Below are 18,559 nucleotides of genomic sequence, written 5' to 3'. Positions count from 1 at the left end.
TGGACTTCAGCTTCATCAAAAACTACCTTGACCAAAAACTTTAACCTGAAGTGGGGCAAACAGACGGAGCACAGACCAGAAAACATAATGCCCCTCTACTATCGTAGGTGGGGCATAAAAAGTTTATGAATGTAATGTTGTGCATGTAAGTATTTTAACTGTTCCTAACACAAACTGCATGTACAAATTAGTCTTAACCTGCCAATTATTACAAATGTACATACAGACTAGTCAACAACACTCTGTTGGGCATTACTAAAAAATGGTGGATGTGTGTGTTACAGAAAAAATGTTTAAGGATTCTGTGGAAACCAGTGTCTGGTCTACTTTTGATGTTAATCGCAGGCAAAAATAAGGAAAAAATAAAAATATTCCTCTCAATACTATTTGCTTCTGTCCAAGTTTGGTAGAAATCCAGGATAGTTGATGAATCTAATAAATGTTCTAACTGCAGACTGTATGTTATCTTAAGTGGATGAAAACCCAAGTCCATTTATAAGTAAAATAGGAAAAACAGGTACAAAATTTTAACAAAAGGTTTCTTTTAGATACTAGCTAAATTTTATGATCATAAACAGGCTACTGTCCAAGTTTGGTACATATCCTGGATTGTTTAAGAAAGTTATAAAATTTTATAAACTTTAACCACAAAGTGAATGTTATGTTTCCTGGCAGAAAAACTAAGTTCATTTAATATAAGTAAAATACGGAATAAATTAAAAAAAAATTAAACAAATATCTTCTGGATACTAATTATATATACATTTATTGTATGTAACTTATGATCATAAACAGGCTTCTTATCAAGTTTGGTAGAAATCCAGGATAGTTTAAGAAAGTTATTGAAATTCTAAAAACTTTAACCGTGTGTAACGTTTCCTGGCAGAAAAACTAAGTCCATGCATGGCCAGTTATAAGTAAAATACAGAAAAAACGGATTTTTGTTTACAAAATTTACCTAAGGATAAACTATCTTATAATCATAAACAAACTTCTGTTCAAGTTTGGTAGATATCCAGGAAAGTTCAAGAAAGTTTTTAAATTTAAAAACTTTAAATCACACACTGAATATTTGTGGACGCCGCCTCCTGAGATGTAAGATTGCTCTGTCTAGCTTTTTCGAGAAAAGTCAAAGGCTTGACAAAAAGATAATTATAACTCTCTGTCAACCATTTGAATCTCTGGGTAAAAAACCAGAAACAACTCTGAACTCAGTCAATTCATGTACAATGTAAGTACTTTTATGCCATTATGCATTAAAACAGCATGCAGCTTTTGCTTTTAAATACATGTATTATGTCACATTATGTATTCCAAAGTTTGCTGTTGCCATTTTAGTTTACTGGACTATAATTATCATGTTATTGCAATGTTTTCTATTGGTTAAAGAAGATAAATTAAGTTAATGAAGTGAACATTTATGTACATTAAGGGTCCTATCATAATTGTTCACATGAGAATTTTGTATAAAGAGAGATAACTCATTCATTTTCAAAATAATGAGAGAGAAAAATTGTAAAGGGTTCAACACACCATATGCAAGTGTCTTTATGAATAAACATGAAATTTGTAGTTGCATTAATGAAATGTGTATTCCCATGCATATACATGTATACGGTCTACACATGAACATAATATTCAACTTTTATTGTTCCTTCTCATATCCTTGAGCCAAGATGAGTACAGCAAAACAGAGTTGAACTCCCTTTTAACCTTTTCCAAGGAATCATTTTTTTCCGGTTTCATTGGTATACTAAAAAAATTGTTGGGAAAGCAAAAAACACTGGTAACACTCTCCTGTCAGGTAAGTAAATTGTCTTTAAATGGTACTTTCTAGTTATTGCACAAAAAATAGTTTAGAAACAGGTGTCCTGAAGTTATCACTTGTTTCCTTGCGTAGGGAAAGGGTTAATTGTAATTGCCTGAATTAAACTTGGTCTGAAACAAACTCTGAGTCTCTACATTAATCACAGTTCAGTTAAATTATGTCATTAGTTATTTAACGCTGTTAAAAGGTATCCTCTTCACGTATGAAAGGGTAAGAATGCCCTTTTCCATCAGTCGTCAAATAGTCATTACTTGACTACTGTTAATATAAAAAAGAAGGGGTATGATTGCCAATGAGACAACTGTTCACTGTGACACAAGAGACCAAAATGACACAGACATTAACAACTTAAGGTCACCATACGGTGTTCAACAATGAGCAAAGCCCATACCGCATAGCCAGCTATAAAAGGCCCGATTATGACAATGTAAAACAATTCAAACGAGAAAACGTTAGTATGGGACATTGTTTGTAGGTGTCAAATCAGTTAAAATGTAACTGTGATTCATCAAAATAACCTTATTTTGATTTGTCAGAGGTTTCAAACTTCCAATTCTGTTACCATTATTTTGGTGAAAAACTAAGTGGTAGTCAAATCAGTTTGTTTTTTTCTTAGTATCAAAAAGTGTACATTTTATCATTATGCACCAAAAATTACTGTTGACATCATTTGGCAAGATTTTTTTCTGTTATTCGTCATGAAAGTACTGACATTACAACGCTCCTATGAATCCATTTGGGTCTGTAGATTTTATCAGGTAACATGATGTCGCATCTACTATAATTGTTATTGGAGACTCCAAGTTTATTATTTTTATAAAACATGGCACTTAAAGTTATGTGCAAGATAAAGTCGTAAGTTTTGCTACTGGTGATATGATTAACTGCTTTCAATCCTTTGGATTTTCCCGTAATTTTTTTTTATGTCATACTGCTAATGTTTAAACATCACAGTCAACTGTTCAATGATAAAGTTTCTGCATAGCGACCTTGGGTCAACCGTTAAAACTCAATTCTTCAAAAATAACTGGAAAGTGGTTCATTATTATTTGTGTTGTACAGAAATAAAACAAATACATAAAATATATATCTCAGAACTGTGTTAATGTGTATAAACTGCAATGGACATCAAGAGTTTGTTAGTTAACTTAATAATAATATAAATAAGAAATTTTAAAAGAATTGCTGAATTGGTAACAATTTAATGTCTGCCTTTAAAGTATTGAAGAAAGGAGTCCAGAGCTGAGTCACTCGGTGTCCCTTTCTGTGAAACAGGAAAATGTACCTCCTTTATCTTAATCATCTTAAATTAGTGAAATAGAACTGCTGCTGACAACAATTATCAAATTCTGAAGGTGAAAAATCAGTGGTTTAAGGTTTCTAAGATATTCTTGAGTGTACCTTTATAAACATAAACACGAGTTAACGTTATTGTTTTGAAGGCCGTCTTCGCTTTTCACTCGAAATTGAAGCTCAAAAACAGTGAATTAATGTCTGAATAAACAAAAGAATCAACATTGAATAATGCAGATACTATATGTATATAGTATAATTGGATAATGAATGCATACCTACTTGATACAATCGTTTATATTCGTGAAATTGCAGTTTTTCGTTTCACTTTATGAGTTCAATATCCATGCACATTTTTTGACCTCCATATTGGAATAGTTTAATGTCACGTGATCAAAAGTATTGATTTCATTGGTGATAACAATAAAATCGAATTTCGCGCAAAAAGAACAATACAATAGACCGAAAACATTAAAAAAAAAAAGAAAGAAGAAAAGACAAGATTATTACTTCGTGATTAAATAATTTTTATGCACTATGAAGCACAGTTTGAATATGTCAAATGGAAACTGCTCGACCTTCCAGAGTACCTGATTCTACATAAATGTTTAAAACTGAAGTCTAAATAAATTTAATTTATATATAAGCTTAATGTTTTGTATCATCATGGCTACACATTTTAATAAATAGCTAACTCGAATAATTCAAGCCCTTTCCGTGTCCGATTTTCTCCCACACGTTAATGTAGCCTTCGTAGATCAGCGGAATATAACGACTGAATTATTCGGGTTAATAAATAGCTGGAGGATTTAACCTACACAAAAGACTAAAGTTCAGTATAAAATTGGACAAGTTTTTAACACAGACAACAAAAGTTCTACTGTGCTTTTCGAGAACGCGGGACAAATCGGCCTGGAGACAGCTCGGACCAGACATTCTTATGACTCTTATAGCAAAGGTCAAATAAGTGCTCAATAAGACAACTGTCTTGGACCGTTTACAAAGTCTACCCGGAACCGATCTATAAATTCAACTCGGACCGTCTATAATCACAACTCAAACATGGCTAAGTACTGTATTAAAAGATGAATGAACTAAATAAAGATCAATAAATGATTCGATCATGCGTTATGACTGATCGAGACTACTATGGTCTACTATATTCTCAGATGATGATGGTTTAAGGTTATATTCGACTCGGCACTGATCAGTCATATATCATGAGGCTATCATAAGCTAGTTTCTGATTTTGCACTAAAAGTGTAACATCTTTTTCACGGCCGACACTCGGCTTACCGAGAGATTGGTCGGTTAATCTATATAGTGAGTATGCGGCTATATGGGCGATTGGTCTTTTAATCGGGTTGTTAAGCGGGGTAAAACGCTTAATTTAATGTTAAACTTTATTAAATTATATATACAGATTTTTGACATGTTATAAGAACCAAATCAAACTAAAGGCTCTAAAGAGCCGGTGTGCCGACATAGGCTCTTTACTCGCTCACCTTGGTCTATGTGAATATTAAACAAAGGAAGGAGATGGATTCATGACCAAATTGTGTTTTGGTGATGGTGATGCTTTTATACATCTTACTCTCTGAAAATTCTTGCTGCTTACAATTATCTCAATCTATAATGAACTTGTCCCAGTAGTTTCAGTTGAAAATGTTAGTAAAAATTTACAAATTTTATGAAAATTGTTAAAAACTGACTATAAAGGACAATAACTCCTTAGCGGGTCAATTGACCATTTCGGTCGTGTTGACTTATTTGTAAATCTTACTTTGCTGAACATTATTGCTGTTTACAGTTTATCTCTATCTATAATAATATTCAAGATAATAACCAAAAACTGCAAAATTTCCTTAAAATTACCAATTCAGGGGCAGCAACCCAACAACGGGTTGTCCGATTTATCTGAAAATTTCAGGGCAGATAGATCTTGACCTGATAATTTTTTTTTACTCCATGTCAGATTTGCTCTAAATGCTTTGGGTTTTTTTTACAGTTATAAGCCAAACACTGCATTTTACTCCTATGTTCTAATTTTAGCCATGTCGACCATCTTGGTTGAATGGACGGATCAACGGACACATTTTTAAACTAGATACCCCAATGATGATTGTGGCTAAGTTTGGATTAATTTGGCCCAATAGTTTCAGAGGAGAAGATTCTTGTAAAAGTTAACGACGACGGACGACGAAGGATGACGGACGCAAAGTGATGGAAAAAGCTCACTTGGCCCTTCGGGCCAGGTGAGCTAAAAAGGAAAAGTGTCTGACAAAATGATATATCAGGATCATATAACATTTTGCACTTGTAAAGTCTGCGCAGTTTTCGGTAAAACTAAAATGCCTCGCGCAAGTATGTAGTATTTATGCTTATACGCATAGCAATTTTTTTTTAATAAAAGGCGAAACAAACAAATTTAGATATCATTTAAAGGACAAAAAAAAGTACGTATTTTTGGCGAGTAATTTTACAAACGAATGAACGACCATCGTAGCGACCATGAATAGAATCCATACATTCCTCTCGGCCGACATTTAAGATCCTTTGACCACACTAAGGCAGATCTCAATCAAATAACCATTACAATCATAGACCACAATACTGCTTGATCTAGGGAAAGATTTTGGTAAAAAATTTAAAACTTTGGTATCACTTTGTAAAATGCATGCTTCCGATGCGCTTTTCTGGATTAACCTTCACAAGGAACTCTCATAGACGAATATTTGAGAGCCTATAGGATTTATATTAAACGAAACTAAAGAACAATATGACTAGAAAAGGACATAAACATATAATAACCAAATCAATCTGATGTCACCTTTGAATGAGTTATCTAGCAATATATCGTGAGGAAAGACAGTTGAACGCGTATATGTAAAGGAATTAGTTAAGCAGTTTTGAAGCTATCGTCTAAATCTGTTTTCAATTCTTCGACAATTTTGAAACATACAATTTGGCACCAGTTGCCAGACCGTAATGCTGACAAAAAAGAGGAAATATTTCACCAAATCATGTAATGAGCACATATCTCTGTTGAAAAGTAGAAATAAAAGTTTATATGTATGTATTCTCAAAATTTAGCAGTTGAATGCATGCACAATTTTGGTAATTTTCTAAAATGAATGTAAGATTCACCGATTCAGGCATTCGATAGATTTTTTTAAATACCTAAAGTCTTTTATAAAATGAAATGTTCACAGAATTTGAGCTACTGAAAGTTTTGAACAGCAGAGCAGTTTTATCCGTGATGATAGGGGAATTTTAACGCGTATACAATTAACAATGAAAAGAAATGCTACTGAATTATCTAAAATTGCCACAACCACTTAACTTGACAAATATTTATTATTTTATATAAAGTTTGGAAGGCAGAATCTATTACACATTTGTGCTGACTTTTTATTCCAAAATTCATCGTTTGGCGTTAAAACAGGTGTAAGCACTGTTGGCAAAACCCAGCCATTACACTTCGGCTCGGTCAATACACTTTGAGATTAAGCACTTTTAACGTTTAAAAAAACAGGGGAGCTCGCAAAAAGCACACACATGATGACTTTTCTATGTGAACAAATTCTAAGTAACATACGCATGATAAGGTTGACTTCAAATATTTGGCTGATCATAGAATTTAAAGAAAAAGAATATCATCGTATCGTGGATGCCCTGTCGACACATCTGCTTTCGCTTCCTCTGGAGTTCCCTCAGCTTTTGTTCGTGTCAAGGTAATGTCTATCCCTATAACATACATGTATACATACATATATACTGACTAGCTACTTTTATCCAACGCGATATTATTTTGGGTCTAAATTATGATGATACTAATGCCTTCTTCTATTTTCTATGATTTTAAATGTTTTGATGCCTTTGATAATCAGCCTAGAGATTGGTTTGGCTATGACATCTTAAAAATTTTAAAACATAATGAGCGAAATTTCATTCTTTGTCAGTTGCGTTTTTGAAATTTCCTTTAGATTTTACTTGTTTACATAATCTTCATTAATGTTTACCTATACTTGTTAGTTTCTATGTCATTTAGTCTATGGCAGAGGGTTGTCTCATTTGCAGCTATACCACATCTTCTTATTCTTCTTAGTACATTTTACTATTCAAAAACGGGGGTTACAGTTGGTACGTGATATTAATAAACTCATTTATAATCATTAAGCTTTCATTTATGTCCTTATTCAATTACTAGGTAATCACATTTTTACAACAGAAAGGGAATAACTGCTGAAAACAAGGATAGAAAAAAAAAACCCACAAAAAATATCGAACTCCAAGGAAATTCAAAACGGGAAGTCAAAATCAAATTACAAAATCAAAATCTAAAACACATAAAATGAATAGTTAACAACTGACTTATTCCTGACTTATATATATATATATATATTATATTTATAAGTACGTCTGAGTCAGTGACAACTCTACAACAGATTTATCCACCGGATCGCCGTCAATGATGGTGATACATGGCTGTGTACATTATGTATATACAACTAGGCTAAACATCAACCCAACAATGTTAGATCTGTAAATTTGATTTTGCGACGGCAAATTTACAGATCTAACATTGTTGGGTTGATGTTTAGACGAGTTATATATTATATTTATATAGTTTAGACCTTTGGTTTTCCCGGTTGAATGGTTTTACACTAATAAATTTTGTGGAACTTTATAGCTTGCTGTTCGGTGTGAGCAAAGGCTACATGTCGAAGGCCGTACCTAGAACTATAATGGTTTACTTTTATAAATTGTTACTTGGATGGAGAGTTGTCTCATTGACACTCATACCACATCTTCCAATATCTATTATATAGAAAATGGTGGAGTAAACCTGATTTTATAGCTATAGAAACGTCTTACTTGCATGACAGTCGCATTAAATTATATTGACAATTATATGTGAACAAAACAAACAAACTTAATCATACCCGACATCTTCTTTTTTATATTAATATGTAAAAATGTCAAAATAGGGATACAACAGTCAACTATGTGTTATAAGCTTAATCATTATAAAATCAAACAAATGTGTAACAAAAATAGACAACAGGGTATATAGACAAAGCACATAAGTAAAAATGAAATTCAAAAATACAAAACATTGCCATAGCACAACAACACAATGACGGAACGTACAAGTGCCGAGCCACGTCAATTGGATACCACAAAAAACATACTAAACAGTAAAAATAATATTCAAACGACAAATAAAAGAATACATTAACATTTTATGAAGATGACGAACACCATCAATATCCAGAATCTATACTTCGAGACCATCGTGTGTTATTTGTGAAGTTGATACGGAATACCGTTGTATGTATAAAATGTTGTGAAGCTTAAGTATCCAATACAAACAAGGTAAGTTCTCCGATTTGTTGTTCATTGTGATGTTCATTGAAGCCAATAAGGACTTATGCTTCGCCCAGAAATCGAAAATAACAACTAAACATGTCATTGCTCAACAGAACATAGAACTAATGCATAGTCCAGTGCTATTTTTAACAGGTTAGTGCAGAAGAAACAAATATGATATTCAATTTATTTACAAGAGGTAATTTTAATTTTAGTTTGAGTATAGAGAACAGTAAAATCTAAGGAATGTGAGCTGTTCTCTTTAATTTCCTACTGATGGAGATTATAAAAAGAACTATGTAATTTGTTCCAAGAAATTTATTGAGTACCAGAAGAACGAATGCATGTGTGTATCATCGTTTGATTTGTATATATGCTTGTAATTTGGATAGAGTAATTTATACTTTAAAATTAATCCCAGAGTTAAAATATTCCGAATCTGCTGGTAGAATGATAATGTGTTTGGTTCAATAGACATGTTTTTGTTTTCTGTTCTTGTTAGACAATCGCAAGATATGGTTCTGTTTGTGCTCTGTGGAATCAAATGCTATTTTCTTATTTCTAGCATGTTGTATTTTCATAAGAACTTCCCTGAATGAAAATGTACACAACATCTTCTGTTCAGCACTGTTTAGGCTGTTAATGAATATTTTTTTTTATGAAATTATATTAATTAACAAAAAAGGTACTAGAAATGAGAAAAAAATCCCGTTAGTAGCCGTTGACATGGGACTGCTACAATATCTATTGGATAAACAACATCGTCAAGAATCTTAGGTTAAAATGTGCAAAAGTCAGTAAAAACTTCGCGATAACCTCAAATTAGAAAGGAGTGGGCAAGATCTCCGATGTCATTACAAATAGTTCTTTGAAACTGATCCCATCAAGATGTCGCATTTGTTAGCGAACAAAATATTTGTTACATTCGGTTGACATGTTATTCCAAAGACAGTCAACATTCTTATCAGAACAACCTGTGCTGTCTGACTTTTCCTATATTAGTTAGAATACTACTGCTTTTACTACATTGATCAATGTGTTATGACTTTTGATAGCATCTATTCAATCAAACTTCAACTAAAGTTAAAACAAAAAAGACTAGACTTGTTTTTTTATGTTTTATTGTTGTTCTTCTTTAAATTATACTTTTTGTATGACGTATTATTTAGAAATAATTAAAATAACTGGTGAATCTGGAAATCCAAGAGATTTACACGATATAATTTTCAAAGGGAACAGGAATTTGGAAAATGAATGTCCTAGCTTGGCAAGCGAGAAAAGTGCACAACCTTGCATAAGACAGGATTAAAATTGATATTCTGCAAAACAAAATGCTGTATCAAAGGTGAGAATAAATTTTCGCGCTGCTTAGCAGCAAGTCGTATACAATTTAAGGAAGCTATGCCATTTATTCTCAAAATTCCTCTTCCCTTTGAAAATTATATCGTGTAAATGCTTAAATAACTATGTTTGAATTTAGAACATATCCAGGCCTTGCGGTCATAAAACTTTCGAGCACGGTTTTTGTACTCAGATTCAAGAACCAATCAATCAAAATACTGGATTTATTGTTTCAAGCACTTATTTTGTACAGAGCCCAGATATGCGCTAGAGTTATCTTTCTTCACACTGTACATGCAGACTACTCTCCATTCCAACCACAACTAGCGACAAAGCATTCGTAGATCCTGAAAGCAAGTCCGAATGACTTAACCTACTGATGTAATTAATACTGTATATGTATATAGTAAGTTATGATATGTGTCATTGATTTGATGAAATAATTGTATGTACCACTTGCAACGGATGGCACAGAATGAGAAAAAATGTGAAATCACAAAAACACTGAACTCCGAGGAAAATTAAAAAAGAAAGTCCCTTACCAAATTGAAAAATCAAAAGATCAAACACGTCAAAAGAAAAGATAACAATTGTCATATTCGTGACTTAGTAGAGGCATTCTCTGAGGTAGAAAACGGTGGATTTATTGGTTATCGAAGGTACCAAGCATATAATTTAATACACCCCGGCGCCATAAAACTTTTTTTTTCTGAGTAAAATAATATTCTCAGAATGAATTATTTTACTCAGCTAAGAATGCGAACTTTTTCATCCGCCATAAAAAATATTCTCAACGTTGAGAATATCCTTAGCTGAGAATTTTTTTTCTTTGCTGAGATTTTTTTCTCAGTGATGTAAGCGGTAAAATAGATGTTTGAAAACTAAAAAGTATACCAAACTTCGCTAAAACTCAGTTTTATCTCTTTAGCAATAATGTAAAACATAAAAAAGAATTTATGATAGATAAAATGACAAGTAGCATGTTGTAAGCATCGGTAAATGGAAAGTTTGTAAGCACCTGTTAATGGACAAAAAGTCACAGGATACTGTAAAAGTGGGCAATTGTTTGAAATTATTATAAGAGACAGTTCCTGAAATATTCTGAGTTATTTACCCGTACGTTCTTATAAATATATATTAATTTTAATATTTATTTATTTATTCATATATTTTTGTTAATACAGTTTAAATGTTTGTTGATGTTTACGTGAAGAGTGCTTGGTTTCTTTCACGTCCGCACTTCTATCGTGTATGGCATGCCAAGTAAACATTTGTTACGGATCAATAACATTCATTATGTATTCAGACGACATAAGAAGACACCATGTGACAATTTAAAGTCATTTTTTTTTATTTAAGTGAAGCAGAGCTACCAACATACAAAAAAATACATAAAAAACCCAAATGTTTTTAGGCAGCTATTTGATTTTCTGGGGGTGGGGGATTTTTTTTTGGATTTGTTTTCAGTTTTAGGAGAAAAAACTAATTTGTTACTTACCCTGAGAAAATAAAGTGTTTGTTTCACCCTCAGCTGCCACTATATTTAATGCTAAAAGTGACCGAAAAAATGTTTTCGACAAAAAATTTAATTCGTTTTCAATATTCGAGATATTGTTACAGAATTAAATAGTTTACATACAATTTAACAATTATGCAAGTAGTAAAACTGCTCTGAGTTAAATATCATATTGCCCTGTCAGAAAGAGAAAATGGATGTTCAACATCGTGTGAGAAGGCATGGCATATTTAATTGGTCATTTCATTTATTAACAACACCTTGTAAAAATATTTTTTTCGAAAAAAAACCAACTGTTTAATTTAACAAACAAAACTATCAGTCACAATGATATATAGGGGTCTTGAAAAGGGGAAAAGGGTAGTGGGGTGGTTCTTTTTTTCCGTATTCTGTATTTCTATTGGCCCTTTTTCTCTATTCAGCATGTTCAGTTAGAAATGTTTTCTGTAAAATTCTTGTGTTCTGATCGTGCATATTTTTTGTCTGTATCAACGACATATATATGACGACACTACCCAGTTATTCCCCCCCCCCCCCCCCCCCACACACACACTTTTCCCCTTCCCCCGAAGCTGCACAAATGATACATTAATCTATTTTGACTACGATCTGTTTAAAACCAAACAAGGGGGGATTATTTGACTTTCTTCCTAATAATTTGGATATCTGAGATATGAACAGTAGATATGGTGACATCTGGTATATTTGATTTTTATACATGTATTTATATTTGATGGTAAATGGACATCAAGTTAAGCACTCCATTATTCAGTCTTATTTCTTTTCCTGTTTTTTTTGCACATTTCTTTTTTTCTTTCTATTCTGAAAATCACCTTGTATATCCATGATATCTTAGGTAATTCCAAATAAAGATCTGATATACAAGCGGGATATAATAATGCATAATATTACCAATGTAGGAGTATCTACAATGAGAAGTTGTTTAATTGGTTGCTGCTTTTTTTTTTTGGTCTCTTTTAAAATTCGGTAAGATTAATATGGTACAACCAACTAACAAGGATGGGGTTATCAACTTAAATTTTCGATTCTCATATGCTATCACAGAATTATAAGACATAAATTTTTTTTAGGATACAATTTCATTTAAAGTAGAAATTTTAAGAACGGAAATGTCAAAATTTCTACTTTGAAAAAAAAATTCAAGACCAAATTTATGTTTACTATATGTCTCTAATACGCTTCGGAATCCTTAAAAACCTTATTGACATTTAATTCTATGCTTCGGAATCCTTAAAAACCTTATTGACATTTAATTCTAAATCAAAATACCCTCAAAAGCAACATGTAAGATTTTATTTTTTACTTAAGTATGGTATTGGCTATACTCAAATATTTAAGAATATTCTTAACTTTGAGTAAACAAATATTTGAGAATTTTTTTATGGCGTTGTATTTTGCTGAGAATAAAAAAGTTGAGAAAATTCTCAGGCTGAGTAAAAAAAGTTTACTCAAATAGTTTTATGGCGCCGTAAGACTCATCAGTGACGCTTAGATAAAAAAAAGTTAGAAAGCCAAACAAGAACAAAGTTGAAGAATATTTAACCTTGTTTTAAAGCTAGATGAACTTTTTACTTCCCCATGGTGTCTTTTCTCAAAACTGTGTTCAATGTATCTGACAGTCCACTAAAATGGCTACTACATCTACATCTGCTACAAGTGTGGGTGGCATGGGCATTGAACCAAAGAACGCAAGAACAAAGGGAACAAATGAACCGCGAGGGAAGATAACGAAAATGCAGATACTTTGAGTGGGATCGTCGATATTGACGATTGGGGTATTTCGTTTGAATTTTTCAACTTTGTAGATAGATTATAGTGGGATTTCATACAGATTATTGATTTGCAAATATGAACAATGCGAAACTCGGGAGATTTTATTCTTCATTTTGGAATCCGGAACGAGTGCAATTGGTGCTTTAACTTACAATTAGGACGGGAATAATAATTAGCGAGTCCCTTCTGTTAATTTAGTTAGCAAATGCATCTATCATTTAGTTAACAGCAACGTGGTAGGACTATTAATCGTTTCGAAATGACCATCGTCTGCGTTTTGGTCCTTTATTTAAGGAAAATTTAGAATATGCTTGGTTTGTCAGAGGTGTTTTAGAATTTCATGAGATTGACAGAATCTTAGTTGCAGGCAATAATAAGAATTTTATGTTCGCTAATGCGAAATTTTATGGTCTATTATTAGCTGTTCGTTTGAATGATTTTTAGATGAATTAACATTTTGTTTATTATTTACAGTTTGTGGATAAAGATGTTTCTCCAATGGGTATTTTTTATGTACAGATTACGCTAGACTGTCTTAAAGATTGCTGGACCGTGAATGTGTTCAGAGGTCATTGGACCACATGCTTAAGTGTCACTGGACCATATGCTTAAGTGTCACTGGACGGACATCTTATAAGATGTTTTACGTATTTACATTGTGTAGTATTGGCCACAGGACCATATATATAAATTATAACGGTATGTATTGATTATACTATACATTTGTTATTTGGAGTGTTTATTTAATTGCAGAAACTATTTTCTACTGGTTTCTGGTCTGAAAACAAAAAAAGTGGCACATCCTGAGCTTCGTCTACTTTTACATAATTTGCCAACAACTGTAACCAGTGCTAGAGCTAAATCTATAGTAGACAAATATAGTGGCAGTTTTAAAAGATTTGACATGCTTAGAAATTTATGTTGTTCTTTATCTGGAAAATTAATAGAATCTGCAAATCATTTTCGCATAATTGATTCTACTTTTTACAGTATCAGATGGGCACACAATTTAGCTGGTGTAAAAATCTGTGCGATTCAGATTTAATGTCTTCAATCGTTGAGTCTTTAGCTTAGTATGTTTGTTTGTATTAAAATAAATTATGTATCATTAAAGCCAAGCATATAAGTTTTTGTGACGGTTATATAAATATTTTTGTCAAAAGGAGTAAGACAGATTGATATAGAAAAGGCAGACATGTTTTCATATCAAAGCTAGAAAGTCCACAATGTCCTGTCGCTTTACTTACAAAATATTTAAATGTAGCCAATACAGATATTAAGTTCGATATGCATATTTTTATATTGATCTCGTTTTTTTAGAGTAGCAATAAAATTTAGAATGGAAATGGGGAATGTGTCAAAGAGACAACAACCCGACCAAATAAAAAAACAACAGCAAAAGGTCACCAACAGGTCTTCAATGTAGCGAGAAATTCCCGCACCCGGAGGCGTCCTTCAGCTGGCCCCTAAACAAATATATACTAGTTCAGTGATAATGAACGCAATACTAATTTCCAAATTGTGTGTCACTGGACGGACATCTTGTAAGATGTATTTTCATTCAGAGAGAAAAAAATGTTAGTTTGTCGTACACTAGAACTAGAGAAATCGTATCTATGGGATTAGCTGATTTTGGCTGTAGTGCAACTGATTTTGGTTTACATAGCTTCAGAGCTGGAGGAGAAACAGCTGCCACTAAGAATAGCATACCTGATAGATTATTTGAAATGAATGGTCGCTGGAAATCGGATAGAGCCAAAGACGGATATGTGTCAAAAGCGTTTATCAGTTTCTAGAATCTTGGAATTAAGTTACATGTATATTTCTGTCTACTTTCTTTGTGCGTCCAGGTGGTCACTGCGCCATTCAGTATTCAAACTTGTGTTTGTTCTATTGTATTTAGAAAATAAGGCTAATGTTGAAGTTCACGTATTGCATGTGCTCAATTATGTACACAAACGTTCAAAATAGATGGAGCATTTAAGCACATAAATACTTAATGGATTGTTAACAACGTGCAATTTAACATAACAACAAATAATCAACATGTTGTCAGACGATTGATACTCCTTGAGTATGTTAAGGTTTATCATAACAAATAGACAAATATGGCTGTATTTTCAACTCAAAACTTACTCTATGTACAGACTTACCTGTGCTGTTTGGAAAGTTTTAAGTCCTAGCATCCGCTAGATATATAAAAGTTGAATGCATTTTGTGTTTAAGAAAGCTACAATCTTTTCTGGTTTTTGCTGGGCATTTTCTTTTTTTCTGCAGAATGTGTAAAAATAAACAAACACCTGAATTACTTTGATATTGTCCACTCAGCATGGTCAAATAAACTCTTTAACTCACCTATAGTTGTGAAGATACCTACTGTCCATGTCAATTAAAAACAATAAAAACAATACAAACCATTTTTTTACCTGAGGAAGCATCTCAAAGTTGTTCCACAACTTTGTAAATTTTCACACCTAATGCATGAAGGAAAAAAAATGCCCATCAAAATCCAAAAATGATTTCATCTTTCTTATATGCAAAATACATTTAACTTTTATATAACTAGTGGATGCTCGGCCTTAAAACTTTCCAAACTGTGCAGGTTAGTCTGCACACAGAGTAATTTTTGAGTTAAAAATTCAGCCATTTGTTATGATGAACCTTAATAAAGGAAATGTATGGGCAAATTTTTATTTTGCAATGTTTATCACCATCAATTGTTTATTCGGTATGCTTATTAAGCTTAGTATAGTGTAAGTTTTGGTTAGTAACCAATCGATTGAATCTTCTATTAATTAAAACCATTTAACTGAACACATTTGTTTGAACTTTAACGTCAGTGGACCCGGAAGTATTTTGAAGTGTTTTGGTTACGCAAAGTACTAATAAACAGTTTATAGAATGTGAAAATGGCTGACTGTTTAAAAAGTACGCTAGACGATGATAGCATAAAATGTGGAATTTGCCTGTCCTCTTTTACCAAACCTATTCTATTGGACTGCTTTCATATATTTTGTACACCATGCATAACAAAATTAGCTGAAGGTAAATACTCATTATCTTGTCCGATATGTAGAGCTGTTCACTTAATTCCATCAAATGGAGTCGAAGACTTTACGGTATATCCATACATACAAGAGAAAATTTTGCCTAAAGCGAAAACAGCCACACAATGTCAGATGTGTGAGGATGGAAAATATATCGTTTTAAAGTGTGTCGATTGCGACAGTAACATGTGTGTTGAGTGTTCCACATTTCATTCAAGACACAAAATGTTTAAGACTCACGTAACTGAAAAGATCGAAAGTACAAATACCGAAACGTCAGAAAAAAGAATACTTGGTGAAGACCTATGTGATTTGCATAAAAGAGAAATTACACTCTTTTGTGAATCCTGCAATAGCGCAATATGCGATGAATGTGAAACACAAAATCATAAATCTCACAAACATTGTCGAATTACATTTCAAGCTCAAAAAAGGAGGGACTTCTTAAGATTGGGAATCGGTGCACTAAAATCTAAAATAACAGAGTTAGATGGCACAATTGAAATGTCGAAGTACGAAGAAAATGGTTATTATAAGTTTTGTAGACAAGGCAAAGAAGAAATTCAAGCACATGCAAAACGATCAAAAGAAATTGTCTGCAGCATTATCGACGTTTTGGCAAGTCTAAATTTACAAAAAATTGACGAAATACAGAAAAGGGATATTAAATCAATAACCACCTTCCAAGATGAACTTGAAACAAAAAAGCTGTCATTACAGTGTATCCTCCGAAGCACGGACGATGTAGTAAATTTAAGTCGAGATGGAATGCTTTTTAACAAGTACACATTTCTTTACCAAACACTGCGAAATGAAGTACTTCATAGCTGTAAATCATCCGAGGTATTTGCACCACAGTTCTGTTCTGGGAATCCAATTGAACATACCTACGTTGAAAAGTGTTTTGGAATGGTACAAAGAAGAACAAGTCCTAGTAAATCTAGTACATCCGAGTTTCATATTTACTCTCTTCCGTTTATTTGCGACACACCTGAACTGAAGAAAGTTAACTCGATCGATGTGTATGGGCCACGACATTTGACTGGTTTTTATGATAACCAGACGTGGATACAAACTTCCAGTACTTTATATCTTTATTCATCAGACGGAACATTGATCCAAAACCAGGACGCTATTTCTGACGACGAACAAATATTATTGGCTATCAAAAACGAACTTTGGATGAAATCTAAGCAGTTGATCAGGAAAATTAAAATTGGCACCAACGACGAAACAGTTGACATTATGAGGTTTCCCGAGTTAGAGAGTAGTACGTGCTGTATTCTTAAAAACAATTGCGTCATTGCATATTCAGTCAAAAATAAATGCTTTTACGAAATACAACTCGATAGCGAAATGTCTGCAATCAAAATCGAAACACAAATAAAGACTATCCCTGTTGAAAACAAACTTGCTGATTTAATAACATATCAACCTCGCTCAATAATCGAAACCGCGTCGAAGCACATTATGATGACAAGCAGGGATAAAGTTATAACGCTTAATAGACATTTTAAGATCTGCAATGTTCATACAGAAAACGATGCAGATTTTCAGGGCATGTGCGAAGATCCATATGGCAATGTATTTGTAACCAAATACTATTCTAATAGAATTTGCCTTTTCACCTCGTATGGTGAATTTGCAAGTTTCGTACTGGCGAAAGATATCTCAAATCTAACACACATTACTCGAGATAATGTTGGTAATCTGTGGATTTTAGATGATAGCAGTGTGCAAATATACTCTTACATTTAAAACAGAGATGAAACAGGCAAACAAATCCCTGATATTAACATTTTTTTTTATATTTGAAAACTTCAGCTTTAACAAAAAGATAGAATTGTCTATAAATGATAACTTTTGATCCTTTGTATAGATATATAAACATAAATAAGTTGTAACTGTCGACTTTTGTTATTATAAAATAATGTTTTATTCGCCTGTTTTTGTTTGTTTTAAATAATAATCTAAACGATGTGAAAGAAGAATTTTCCTTTTTTTTTCCATTTTAGGTTACCATTTATTCTGATTTAAATGACAATTGTAGTTGGGGAATGTATCAAAGAGACAACATCTTGACCAATGCAGAAAACAGCAGAATGACACCAACGGATATGCACATACACTAAACATGTTTTTTTTATATCACAACATGTATTTTAAGCCTCTTCACACTACTTAAGTAACTAAACAAGGATATATTGTAAGTTTCTATCTACAAGTATTTGAATTGTTTATTGTCACGAAATTGAAAGACTTTGACCCAAAGCAGAAAGCACAGTTTATAAACCCGATTCATATATAATCCTTCGTTATACGCTCATTCGTTATCGAAGTACTTTTGTGAATACAACCTTATAAAAT

At 32.6% G+C, this 18,559-nt stretch overlaps 1 protein-coding gene across 2 annotated transcripts in view; it reads right to left on the bottom strand.

Moving 5' to 3' along the window:
* Nucleotides 1-3,516, bottom strand: part of LOC134685084 (B-cell CLL/lymphoma 9 protein-like) — a 49,264-nt gene extending 45,748 nt beyond the window's left edge. The window contains exon 1 of one of the 2 annotated variants that reach the window (XM_063544495.1): nucleotides 3,400-3,516. The gene's annotated coding sequence lies outside the window, so the exon portion shown is untranslated. The remainder of the gene's footprint in view (nucleotides 1-3,399) is intronic. The other variant, XM_063544493.1, reaches the window with a different exon arrangement.
* Between the last annotated feature and the right edge of the window lie 15,043 nt (nucleotides 3,517-18,559).

This window comes from Mytilus trossulus, chromosome 9, assembly GCF_036588685.1.
Source record: "Mytilus trossulus isolate FHL-02 chromosome 9, PNRI_Mtr1.1.1.hap1, whole genome shotgun sequence".
Classification (NCBI taxonomy): Eukaryota; Metazoa; Mollusca; class Bivalvia; order Mytilida; family Mytilidae; genus Mytilus; species Mytilus trossulus.
Note: the sequence above shows the minus strand (reverse complement) of the source record. Positions and strands in the feature narration are given on the sequence as shown.